This window comes from Pelobates fuscus, chromosome 2 (genome assembly GCF_036172605.1).
Source record: "Pelobates fuscus isolate aPelFus1 chromosome 2, aPelFus1.pri, whole genome shotgun sequence".
NCBI lineage: Eukaryota > Metazoa > Chordata > Amphibia > Anura > Pelobatidae > Pelobates > Pelobates fuscus.
This window is the reverse complement of record NC_086318.1, coordinates 290,300,069-290,313,165: the sequence shown is the minus strand read 5'-3', so window position 1 is coordinate 290,313,165 and position 13,097 is coordinate 290,300,069.

Genomic DNA, 13,097 nt, shown 5'->3' with positions numbered 1-13,097 from the left:
TCAGAGTCCATACAGGTGTTTAAACTGCAATTGGATAAATACTTACAAAAACATAACATACAGGGATATAATTTCTAATTAGTGGGGTAATAGCTGCTTGATCCAAGGAGACATCTGACTGCTATTTTAGGGTCAAGAAGGAATTTTTTCCTAGTTTGTTGCAAAATTGGAAGAACTTCAGACTAGGTTTTTTGCCTTCTTTTGGATCAACAGCAAAAAGTAAGTGAGAAAGGCTGAACTTGATGGACGCAAGTCTTTTTTCAGCTATGTAACTATGTAACTACTGCTGTTAATCTCTAAGTCTCCTACAAAACACATTTGTGGGTGTTCTATGCTGATGCTCAATCTGCTTGCTCTCAGTATGCACAGCCATCCCATATAGGAACTCTCAGGAAGGAAAAAAAAAGAAAAAGGAAAATACTAATAAGGGGTACTAAATACCCAGAGAGTGCGTAGTGTATAGTGCTCCATCAAGTGAATCTTTAAATCAAAATAGATAACCCTATTATTTTGCTGCTATATTGTTTTATATCCCCACTATATATATATATATATTTCTCCCTATTATTTAGTCTCAGCAGCAACTAATAGCTTGAAGATCAATTATATACTTCTCTGCTGCTACTTTAGACTACTCGACGGAGACAGTGTGAAGTGGCTTTTTTTATTTTATTTTTGCTATCAAGCGATAGACTGGATTGTATCTTATTGTACATGAATGAAATAAAGTTATTAGTCTTTTGATACATGTAGCAGTATTTGAGCTGTGGGACATTAGAATTATTCTAATTATTTGGAAGGAAGTTATCTAGCTGTTAAGTATTTTTCTGTTCTATTTCTGCATGCATATCAGCATTGAGTCTCCCCCTTGTTGGGGCTACTCTACCTCTCTGTTTCAATAATTTATTGTTACAGATATAATATTTAAGTTTAAAGTCTATTGTAAGCGCATCACATTTTCTAGTGAGGTTATACAAGATATTAGCGTTATAATATACAATACTGTTGATTAAATGTAATATGATTCTTGGATATAAAGCTAAAGAGGGCTTTTGTCAGCTAATTTAATTTTTTTTTTTTACATTTCAACATATATAATCTTACCCTTAGGCATATATCAATCACTATTATCTTAAAATGTAAGATCAGTACATAAAAATGTGAACTATTTACTATTGTTGTTACTGCTATTCAATATTTAGGTTGTTATATAGTTCAAAAAAGTTAGTTTGCATTTTAGCTAATTATTCATTTACATCTAAATTGTAAATTGGATTTTAACTAAATTGCTGCCATGTGGTGGTTTCTTTCTTACTCAATGAAAATAAGATTGCAATTTTGACAATACACCTTTACAACATTTATGCTTATTTATGCTAATTTGTAAGTTACATTTTTGCTTAACATCTGGGATCCATAAAAATAAGACTCGATGAGGCAATTTGAATTTAGCATAGATGATTTATTTTAGCATATTTGTCATGGGTCAGAAATAATCCTCCCTTCCCTCCTGTCTCTTTTTTCAATATACTCATGCACAATTTTTTTTTAGAATTAGTCATATGTGAATATTATGTATACAATTCTATGTTCAATTTGGTGAAGAAATGCATGCCGCTTTGAAAAGCATTGCATGTATATAATATGCAGAAGATATATATAAATATATTTTTAGATCAGAGAGTTAGTTCAAAAATCTATAAGCAAAAGCTTTCCAGAAAATGATCATTTATACAATAAATACAACACATTGTTCCATTAATAGAGAATTGTGAATAACATGATTGAAAATACAAAAACAAATGTCTTTGGTATACAATGTCTACTAACATATATATGGGCATAAAATACCATTCATTTGTTAATTATGTGCATTCATTATGTAACATTATTTAGAGAGTTAAATATCTTAAGCATGTTAGTGATTATTTTTTTGTGATTTTTCTCATAAACATTATCGTTATACATTCTCATTAAACTTCTACTGGTGTTCTGAATTTGTAATGTGTACATACAGAGTTTTATTTTTTCTGCTAAATGACAAATTCATATCAGCTCATATCAGATATACCACACATAGTGTTGTTGCGAACCCGAAATTTTCGGTTCGCGAACGGCGAACGCGAACTTCCGCAAATGTTTGCGAACCGGCGAACCGCGCGAACCGCCATTGACTTCAATGGGCAGGCGAATTTTAAAAACAACAGGGACTCTTTCTGGCCACAATAGTGATGGAAAAGTTGTTTCAAGGGGACTAACACCTGGACTGTGGCATGCCAGAGGGGGATCCATGGCAAAACTCCCATGGAAAATTGCACAGTTGATGCAGAGTCTGCTTTTAATCCATAAAGGGCAGAAATCACCTAACATTGACACCTGTCCTCAAAGCCCAGCCCTGATACACACTGACACAGAGCAGAATAGAGACTGTTCCCCCTACATAGGGTCACTTGGCAGATATGGATTGACACCTGTCCTCAAAACCCCTGATACACAATGACACAGAGCAGAATAGGGACTGTTCCCCCTACATAGGGTCACTTGGCAGATATGGATTGACACCTGTCCTCAAAACCCCTGATACACACTGACACAGAGCAGAATGGAGACTGTTCCCTGTCCACAGAGACCATGATACACACTGACACAGAGCAGAATAGGGACTGTTACCCCTACATAGGGTCACTTGGCAGATATGGATTGACACCTATCCTAATGATCCCTGATACACACTGACACAGAGCAGAATAGAGACTGTTCCCCCTACATAGGGTCACTTGGCAGATATGGATTGACACCTGTCCTCAAAACCCCTGATACACACTGACACAGAGCAGAATAGGGACTGTTCCCCCTACATAGGGTCACTTGGCAGATATGGATTGACACCTGTCCTCAAAACCCCTGATACACACTGACACAGAGCAGAATAGGGACTGTTCCCCCTACATAGGGTCACTTGGCAGATATGGATTGACACCTGTCCTCAAAACCCCTGATACACACTGACACAGAGCAGAATAGAGACTGTTCCCTGTCCACAGAGACCATGATACACACTGACACAGAGCAGAATAGAGACTGTTCACCGTCCACAGAGACCATGATACACACTGACACAGAGCAGAATAGAGACTGTCCCCCCTACATAGGGTCACTTGGCAGGAATGGATTGACACCTGTCCTCAAAGCCCCTGATACACACTGACACAGAGCAGAATAGGGACTGTTCCTCCTACATAGGGTCACTTGGCAGATATGGATTGACACCTGTCCTCAAAACCCCTGATACACACTGACACAGAGCAGAATAGGGATTGTTCCCCCTACATAGGGTCACTTGGCAGATATGGATTGACACCTATCCTAATGATGCCTGATACACACTGACACAGAGCAGAATAGAGACTGTTCCCCCTACATAGGGTCACTTGGCAGATATGGATTGACACCTGTCCTCAAAACCCCTGATACACACTGACACAGAGCAGAATAGGGACTGTTCCCCCTACATAGGGTCACTTGGCAGATATGGATTGACACCTGTCCTCAAAACCCCTGATACACACTGACACAGAGCAGAATAGGGACTGTTCCCCCTACATAGGGTCACTTGTCAGATATGCATTGACACCTGTCCTCAAAACCCCTGATACACACTGACACAGAGCAGAATAGAGACTGTTCCCTGTCCACAGAGACCATGATACACACTGACACAGAGCAGAATAGAGACTGTTCACCGTCCACAGAGACCATGATACACACTGACACAGAGCAGAATAGAGACTGTTCACCGTCCACAGAGACCATGATACACACTGACACAGAGCAGAATAGAGACTGTCCCCCCTACATAGGGTCACTTGGCAGGTATGGATTGACACCTGTCCTCAAAGCCCCTGATACACACTGACACAGAGCAGAATAGGGACTGTTCCTCCTACATAGGGTCACTTGGCAGATATGGATTGACACCTGTCCTCAAAACCCCTGATACACGCTGACACAGAGCAGAATAGGGACTGTTCCCCCTACATAGGGTCACTTGGCAGATATGGATTGACACCTATCCTAATGATCCCTGATACACACTGACACAGAGCAGAATAGAGACTGTTCCCCCTACATAGGGTCACTTGGCAGATATGGATTGACACCTGTCTTTAAAACCCCTGATACACACTGACACAGAGCAGAATAGGGACTGTTCCCCCTACATAGGGTCACTTGGCAGATATGGATTGACACCTGTCCACAAAACCCCTGATACACACTGACACAGAGCAGAATAGGGACTGTTCCCCCTACATAGGGTCACTTGGCAGATATGGATTGACACCTGTCCTCAAAACCCCTGATACACACTGACACAGAGCAGAATAGAGACTGTTCCCTGTCCACAGAGACCATGATACACACTGACACAGAGCAGAATAGAGACTGTTCACCGTCCACAGAGACCATGATACACACTGACACAGAGCAGAATAGAGACTGTTCACCGTTCACAGAGACCATGATACACACTGACACAGAGCAGAATAGAGACTGTCCCCCCTACATAGGGTCACTTGGCAGGTATGGATTGACACCTGTCCTCAAAGCCCCTGATACACACTGACACAGAGCAGAATAGGGACTGTTCCTCCTACATAGGGTCACTTGGCAGATATGGATTGACACCTGTCCTCAAAACCCCTGATACACACTGACACAGAGCAGAATAGGGACTGTTCCCCCTACATAGGGTCACTTGGCAGATATGGATTGACACCTATCCTAGTGATGCCTGATACACACTGACACAGAGCAGAATAGAGACTGTTCCCCCTACATAGGGTCACTTGGCAGATATGGATTGACACCTGTCCTCAAAACCCCTGATACACACTGACACAGAGCAGAATAGGGACTGTTCCCCCTACATAGGGTCACTTGGCAGATATGGATTGACACCTGTCCTCAAAACTCCTGATACACACTGACACAGAGCAGAATAGGGACTGTTCCCCCTACATAGGGTCACTTGGCAGATATGCATTGACACCTGTCCTCAAAACCCCTGATACACACTGACACAGAGCAGAATAGGGACTGTTCCCTGTCCACAGAGACCATGATACACACTGACACAGAGCAGAATAGAGACTGTTCACCGTCCACAGAGACCATGATACACACTGACACAGAGCAGAATAGAGACTGTTCACCGTCCACAGAGACCATGATACACACTGACACAGAGCAGAATAGAGACTGTCCCCCCTACATAGGGCCACTTGGCAGGTATGGATTGACACCTGTCCTCAAAGCCCCTGATACACACTGACACAGAGCAGAATAGGGACTGTTCCTCCTACATAGGGTCACTTGGCAGATATGGATTGACACCTGTCCTCAAAACCCCTGATACACACTGACACAGAGCAGAATAGGGACTGTTCCCCCTACATAGGGTCACTTGGCAGATATGGATTGACACCTATCCTAATGATCCCTGATACACACTGACACAGAGCAGAATAGAGACTGTTCCCCCTACATAGGGTCACTTGGCAGATATGGATTGACACCTGTCCTCAAAACCCCTGATACACACTGACACAGAGCAGAATAGGGACTGTTCCCCCTACATAGGGTCACTTGGCAGATATGGATTGACACCTGTCCTCAAAACCCCTGATACACACTGACACAGAGCAGAATAGAGACTGTTCCCTGTCCACAGAGACCATGATACACACTGACACAGAGCAGAATAGAGACTGTTCACCATCCACAGAGACCATGATACACACTGACACAGAGCAGAATAGAGACTGTTCACCGTTCACAGAGACCATGATACACACTGACACAGAGCAGAATAGAGACTGTCCCCCCTACATAGGGTCACTTGGCAGGTATGGATTGACACCTGTCCTCAAAGCCCCTGATACACACTGACACAGAGCAGAATAGGGACTGTTCCTCCTACATAGGGTCACTTGGCAGATATGGATTGACACCTGTCCTCAAAACCCCTGATACACACTGACACAGAGCAGAATAGGGACTGTTCCCTGTCCACAGAGTCCATGATACACACTGACACAGAGCAGAATAGAGACTGTTCCCCGTCCACAGAGACCATGATACACACTGACACAGAGCAGAATAGGGACTGTTACCCCTACATAGGGTCACTTGGCAGGTATGGATTGACACCTGTCCTCAAAGCCCATGATACACACTGGGGGGAGCTATTGTCCTCCCCAATCCCTGCGCGGTGGGTGGGGGCCATAAATCACAATGGGGGGACCTACTGTCCTCCCCCCCGGGCCCCCCCCCCCCCCCCGGTGCGGTGGGTGGGGGCCATAAATCACCCCACAGTGTTTGGTTCTAATGAGTGCAACGTAAATGGCTGCACAGGAGCTGGCCAACTGGAGAATTCAAAAGAGAAAACATGCACTGGAACTAATCGAGAAAGAGGAAAGACAGCCATACCAGATTCAGATGACAAAGCTGACACACAAGGGGTTAATTGAAATTGATACCGTGCCCGATCAGAACTTGACCCTAGAGGATCTGTCTGATTCTGTGTGGCAGCCTCAGGATTCTCAGCAGGATTGCATCTCAGAGAAAAGGGACACAACATCCCAACACAAGAGCCACCTTTTAGATCAGGACTGCCTTATATGCAAAGGGCTGATAAACCCCCCAGGTGATGCTGACTTAAGCCAACTGGTAATTACCAAGAAACCAGAGAAAATATGGAAACACCATATAACTAATGGCAATCAACATTCTTCATGCATTGAAAAGAAGAACAAGAAATTGTATGATCCAGATACTAGACTCACAGATCCAGCAGACTCAAGTGTGTGGTAGGGATTCCTTCACATGTTCTCTATAAAGCAGTTTAAAGTTACAGCCACGCCAGAGTCTGGTTATAGCAGTCATCTTTGCCAGGATTTACCAAAAGTGTTAACATCCGAAGGATGCATTTTGCAAGAGTCTGTTTGGGAATATGTGGATCGTATCTGGCCAGAGTGCACCAAGGACATGTGTGTGATCCGACTGAATCAAAGAACGTCAAGTGATGCAGTTTCATATGCTCGGCTGTATTCTTATCTTAATCGGAAGCTGAGATATGCAATCATCAGAGGTCATGGCATGGAGGCGTTCCTAGTGCCTCTACCTGCCGGCCAACCCATCCCTCAAAGATTGCGTCCTTTGGGAGGTCCAGGTTTGGAAGACAACCATCCTATTCTGCTTCTGATCTTGCTTCTTCCAAGCCATCCTTCCTGGACAGCTTATCCCAAAAAATCTTCCAAGAAACATAAAGAAGGTTTGGATATCCCAGATGATATTTTCTCTGACATATTAGCAGATGTTGAACGAGAGGAGAGACAAATGGCCGAGCAAGGGCTCCCTCCTCCAGGTTTCCCAAATTTTGAGCAGTGGAATCAGAATTTTGAGGATACAGGAGAGGAAGTTGGCATGCCTGAGATCATGAATATGCTCCAAAATTTGAGCAATGGCCTTCAGTTCCCAGGAGAATTCTCTGTAATTATAGGAGAGAGTCAGGGTGCTAATATTATGCCACCTCTCCATGTGCCAAATACTGTTCCAGCAGGTCTCCCATATCCATCTTTTCCATTGTATCCAGAAGCAGCCTACCCTGGCTGGCATGGTATGTTGCCCCCTACTCATGCAGTAAATCCATTGTCCATTGACCCAGCCAATCTCTTCTCTTACCCGCTTTCACAAATAATACCACCTAACTTCTTATCTGATCAACATTTTACTGCAGGACCTCAACCTTTTGCATAAATGTTGTAGTTTTGTTATATTTACGTTTTTTGTTTTTTTTTAACTGTTATGTTTTAGCGAAATATTGAAAAAAATACATGTAATGTGCTGAACATCAAAGCTGAAATTTTAATTTGTCTCAGTAAGTTGAAAGCCATACTTTCTATGGGAGTTTCAAATGTTCAATAATTGTTTTCTGAAGAAAGCATAACTGTCTGTTTTTAGCAAGCAACAACCCCATATTAAGCTGTTTATTCACTGAACATCTATTTGTACTGAATTGAAAACTGAATGACAAAATGTAGGCAGAAAACGAATGATTTGAATATATTCTTCAAATACCAGAATTTTTTAATTTGTTTTTTAGTTCACTACTATTCTGTGTTTAGTAATGTATAAGTGTGCCAGATGTGACAAGTTTACATAGGTTAATTATAGCCACTGTTATATCTGGGCTAAAAATACATGCATTTTGGCAAACACCTCAAAGCCCATGTAAGCTTTGTGTTGTTGAATTTCAGTGATTTCTTTTATGTTGCATGTGTACAGTTGTACTGTAAAATGGGTAAAGCATGGGATATGTTTTTACATTTGTATACTAAAAATGTTAATATACGTTGAAAAAAAAAAAAAAAAAAAAAAGGACGCATGAGCCTACAGGCATTGCGCATGAGCGTCCAGTAACGTGGCAAAAAAATTTCCAGCTCCCCAGAGGCTGTCCTAGCACCCCGGTCATACAAATATTCATTAACAGCTTTTTCTTGTTGGAGCAGGCGGTCGAACATTAGGAGTGTTGAATTCCAACGTGTAGGGCTGTCGCAAATCAAGCGCCTCACTGGCATGTTGTTTCGCCGCTGGATATCGGCAAAGTGAGCCATGGCCGTGTAGGAACGCCTGAAATGGCCACACACCTTCCTGGCCTGCTTCAGGACGTCCTGTAAGCCTGTGTACTTATGCACAAAGCGTTGTACGATCAGATTACACACATGTACCATGCACGGCACATGTGTCAACTTGCCCAACTTCAATGCCGCTATCAAATTTTTTCCGTTGTCACACACCACTTTGCCGATATCCAGTTGCTGCGGAGTCAGCCACTTTTCCACCTGTGCGTTCAGGGAGGACAGGAATGCTTGTCCGGTGTGACTCTCTGCTTTCAAGCAAGTCAAACCCAAGACGGCGTGACACTGCTGTATCCGGGATGTGGAATAGTACCTGGGGAGCTGGGGGGATGCCGTTGATGTGGAGCAAGAAGCAGCGGCACAAGAGGACTCAGCCGAGGAGGTTATGGAAGAGGATGGAGTAAGAGGAGTAGAGGAGGTGGCAGCAGGACTGCCTGCAATTCGTGGCGGTGTCACCAACTCCTCTGCAATGCCACGCATTCCTTGCTTGTCAGCCGTCAGCAGGTTTACCCAATGCGCAGTGTAGGTGATATACCTGCCCTGACCAATCTTTGCAGACCAGGTATCAGTGGTCAGATGGACCCTTGCCCCAACACTGTGTGCCAGACATGCCATGACTTCCTTTTGCACAATCGAGTACAAGTTGGGGATTGCCTTTTGTGAAAAGAAATTCCGGCCGGGTACCTTCCACTGCGGTGTCCCAATAGCTACAAATTTTTTGAACACCTCAGACTCAACCAGATTGTATGGTAAAAGCTGGCGGGCTAATAGTTTGGACAAGCCAGCTGTCAGACGCTGGGCAAGGGGGTGACTTGGTGACATTGGCTTCTTACGCTCAAACATGTCCTTGACAGAAACACAGGACTGTGGGCAGATGAGCGGGAACTGCTCAAGGCGGGAGACGGAGTGGCGGATGGTTGAGAGGGGGGAAGAAGGACAGCAGTGGTTGACGTGGCTGAAGAGGCTGGACCAGGAGGAGGATGGCGGCTTAGAGTAGGCGTGCTGCTTGTACTCATGTGTTGATCCCATAGGCGTTTGTGATTTGAGATCATGTGCCTACGCAAAGCAGTTGTACCTAGGTGGGTGTTGGACCTCCCACGACTCAGTTTCCTTTGGCACAGGTTGCAAATGGCATCGCTGTTGTCAGAGGCAGACACACAAAAAAAATGCCACACTGCTGAGCTCTGCAATGACGGCATTCTGGTGGTGGACACAGCATGCGTTGATTGGCGTGCTGTCGGGCTGACCCCGGGTGCCGATGCATGCTGTCTGACTGTGCCACGAGCTCCTTGCAACGACCCCCCCCCTGCTTCCAACTCGTCTCCTCCTCCTCTCTGTCTCCCCATCTGAACTTTCGCCCTGTTCTTCTTCTTGCCGAGCGGGCACCCACGTGACATCCATGGACGCATCGTCATCATCAACCGCTTCGCTTGTATCTGACAACTCAGAAAAGGAAGCAGCAGCGGGTACAACATCATCATCATCACACCGTACCTCCATGTGTTTAATGCTGCCTGCCTGAGACATATCCCTGTTATCTACATCCTCTAGCAATAATGGTTGCGCATCACTCATTTCTTCAAACGGGTGTGTGAATAACTCCTCTGACATACCAAGTAAAGCGGCTGTGGTGCTAGTTTTGGTGGTGGCGGCAGGCGGGTGAGTGCTATCTTGAGAGGTGCCTGAAGCTAAGCTGGAGGAGGATGGTGCGTCAAGGTTCCGAGCGGAGGCTGTACAAGATTGGGTGTCCTGTGTTAGCCAGTCAACTATGTCCTCAGAACTTTTCAAGTTCAGGGTACGTGGCTTCTGAAAACTGGGCATTATTCTAGGGCAAAAGGGAATCACAGCACCACGACCACGACGGCCCCTGCGGGGTGGCCTGCCTCTGCCTGTCATTTTTTTGGGGATTAGTGGTACTATGCGTGCAAGCTACTGTGATATGATTGGCAATGTGAACTGTAACAGTTCTGCAGAGCACACACTGTAGGCCTAAGACACCCGCTTGAAGACAAGAAACTGCTATTCAATCTATAACAGTGAAAAATAAATTTTGGTTTTAAAAGCACGCTATAGAGACACCAGATATGATTGGCAATGTGCACTGGAACAGTTCTGCAGAGCACACACTGTAGGCCTGAGACACCCGCTTGAAGACAAGTAACTGCTATTCAATCTATAACAGTGAAAAACAAATTTTGGTTTTAAAAGCACGCTATAGAGACACCAAATATGATTGGCAACTGTCAAAGCACGCTGGAACAGGTCTACAGAGCACACGCTGAAGTAGGCGAGACACCCAGACGCTTGCAGACATTTAACTGATCTTCTATTACAGTGAAAAAAAATGATTTCTTTAAAATCTAAAGCTTAAGCTATTGTTAAAACAGATATGAGTGGTGGCACTGACTGTGCAAATGGGCAAGGCATCCAACCTGACACAGAAGCTGGCAGGCAGGCAACTGCTCTTCTATTACAGTGAAAACAAATTATTTATTTTAAATCTAAAGCTTAACCAATTGTTAAAACAGATATGAGTGGTGGCACTGGGCAAGTGGGCACAGTATCCAATGTGAACCTCACACAGAAGCTGGCAGGCAGGCAACTGCTCTTCTATTACAGTGAAAAAAATTATTTATTTAAAATCTAAAGCTTAACCAATTGTTAAAACAGATATGAGTGGTGGCACTGGGCAAGTAGGCACAGTATCCAATGTGAAACTCACACAGAAGCTGGCAGGAAGGCAACTGCTCTTCTATTACAGTGGAAACAAAATTTTGGTTGTAAAAGCACGCTATAGAGACACCAGATATGAGTGGCAACTGTCAAAGTACGCTGGCAGGGTTGTGCAGGGCACACGCTGAAGGAAGGCCTGACAGAGCCGCTTGAAGGACACTGACTGTCTGCTATTAGCTTACACTGGAAACCTTTTATCTTTGTAAAAGCACGCTAAAGAGACACCAGATATGATTGGCAACTGTCAAAGCACGCTGGCACAGGTCTGCAGAGCACACGCTGAAGTAGGCCTGACACCCAGACGCTTGCAGACAACTAACTGATCTTCTATTACAGTGAAAAAAAATGATTTCTTTAAAATCTAAAGCTTAAGCTATTGTTAAAACAGATATGAGTGGTGGCACTGACTGTGCAAATGGGCAAGGCATCCAACCTGACACAGAAGCTGGCAGGCAGGCAACTGCTCTTCTATTACAGTGAAAACAAATTATTTATTTTAAATCTAAAGCTTAACCAATTGTTAAAACAGATATGAGTGGTGGCACTGGGCAAGTGGGCACAGTATCCAATGTGAACCTCACACAGAAGCTGGCAGGCAGGCAACTGCTCTTCTATTACAGTGAAAAAAAAATTTGGTTGTAAAAGCACGCTATAGAGACACCAGATATGAGTGGCAACTGTCAAAGTACGCTGGCAGGGTTGTGCAGGGCACACGCTGAAGGAAGGCCTGACAGAGCCGCTTGAAGGACACTGACTGTCTGCTATTAGCTTACACTGGAAACCTTTTTTCTTTGTAAAAGCACGCTAAAGAGACACCAGATATGATTGGCAACTGTCAAAGCACGCTGGCACAGGTCTGCAGAGCACACGCTGAAGTAGGCCTGACACCCAGACGCTTGCAGACAACTAACTGATCTTCTATTACAGTGAAAAAAAATGATTTCTTTAAAATCTAAAGCTTAAGCTATTGTTAAAACAGATATGAGTGGTGGCACTGACTGTGCAAATGGGCAAGGCATCCAACCTGACACAGAAGCTGGCAGGCAGGCAACTGCTCTTCTATTACAGTGAAAACAAATTATTTATTTTAAATCTAAAGCTTAACCAATTGTTAAAACAGATATGAGTGGTGGCACTTGGCAAGTGGGCACAGTATCCAATGTGAACCTCACACAGAAGCTGGCAGGCAGGCAACTGCTCTTCTATTACAGTGAAAAAAATTATTTATTTAAAATCTAAAGCTTAACCAATTGTTAAAACAGATATGAGTGGTGGCACTGACTGTGCAAATGGGCAAGGCATCCAACCTGACACAGAAGCTGGCAGGCAGGCAACTGCTCTTCTATTACAGTGAAAAAAATCTATTTATTTTAAATCTAAAGCTTAACCAATTGTTAAAACAGATATGAGTGGTGGCACTGGGCAAGTGGGCACAGTATCCAATGTGAACCTCACACAGAAGCTGGCAGGCAGGCAACTGCTCTTCTATTACAGTGAAAAAACATATTTATTTAAAATCTAAAGCTTAACCAATTGTTAAAACAGATATGAGTGGTGGCACTGACTGTGCAAATGGGCAAGGCATCCAAACTGACACAGAAGCTGGCAGGCAGGCAACTGCTCTTCTATTACAGTGAAAAAAAAAATATTTATTTTAAATCTAAA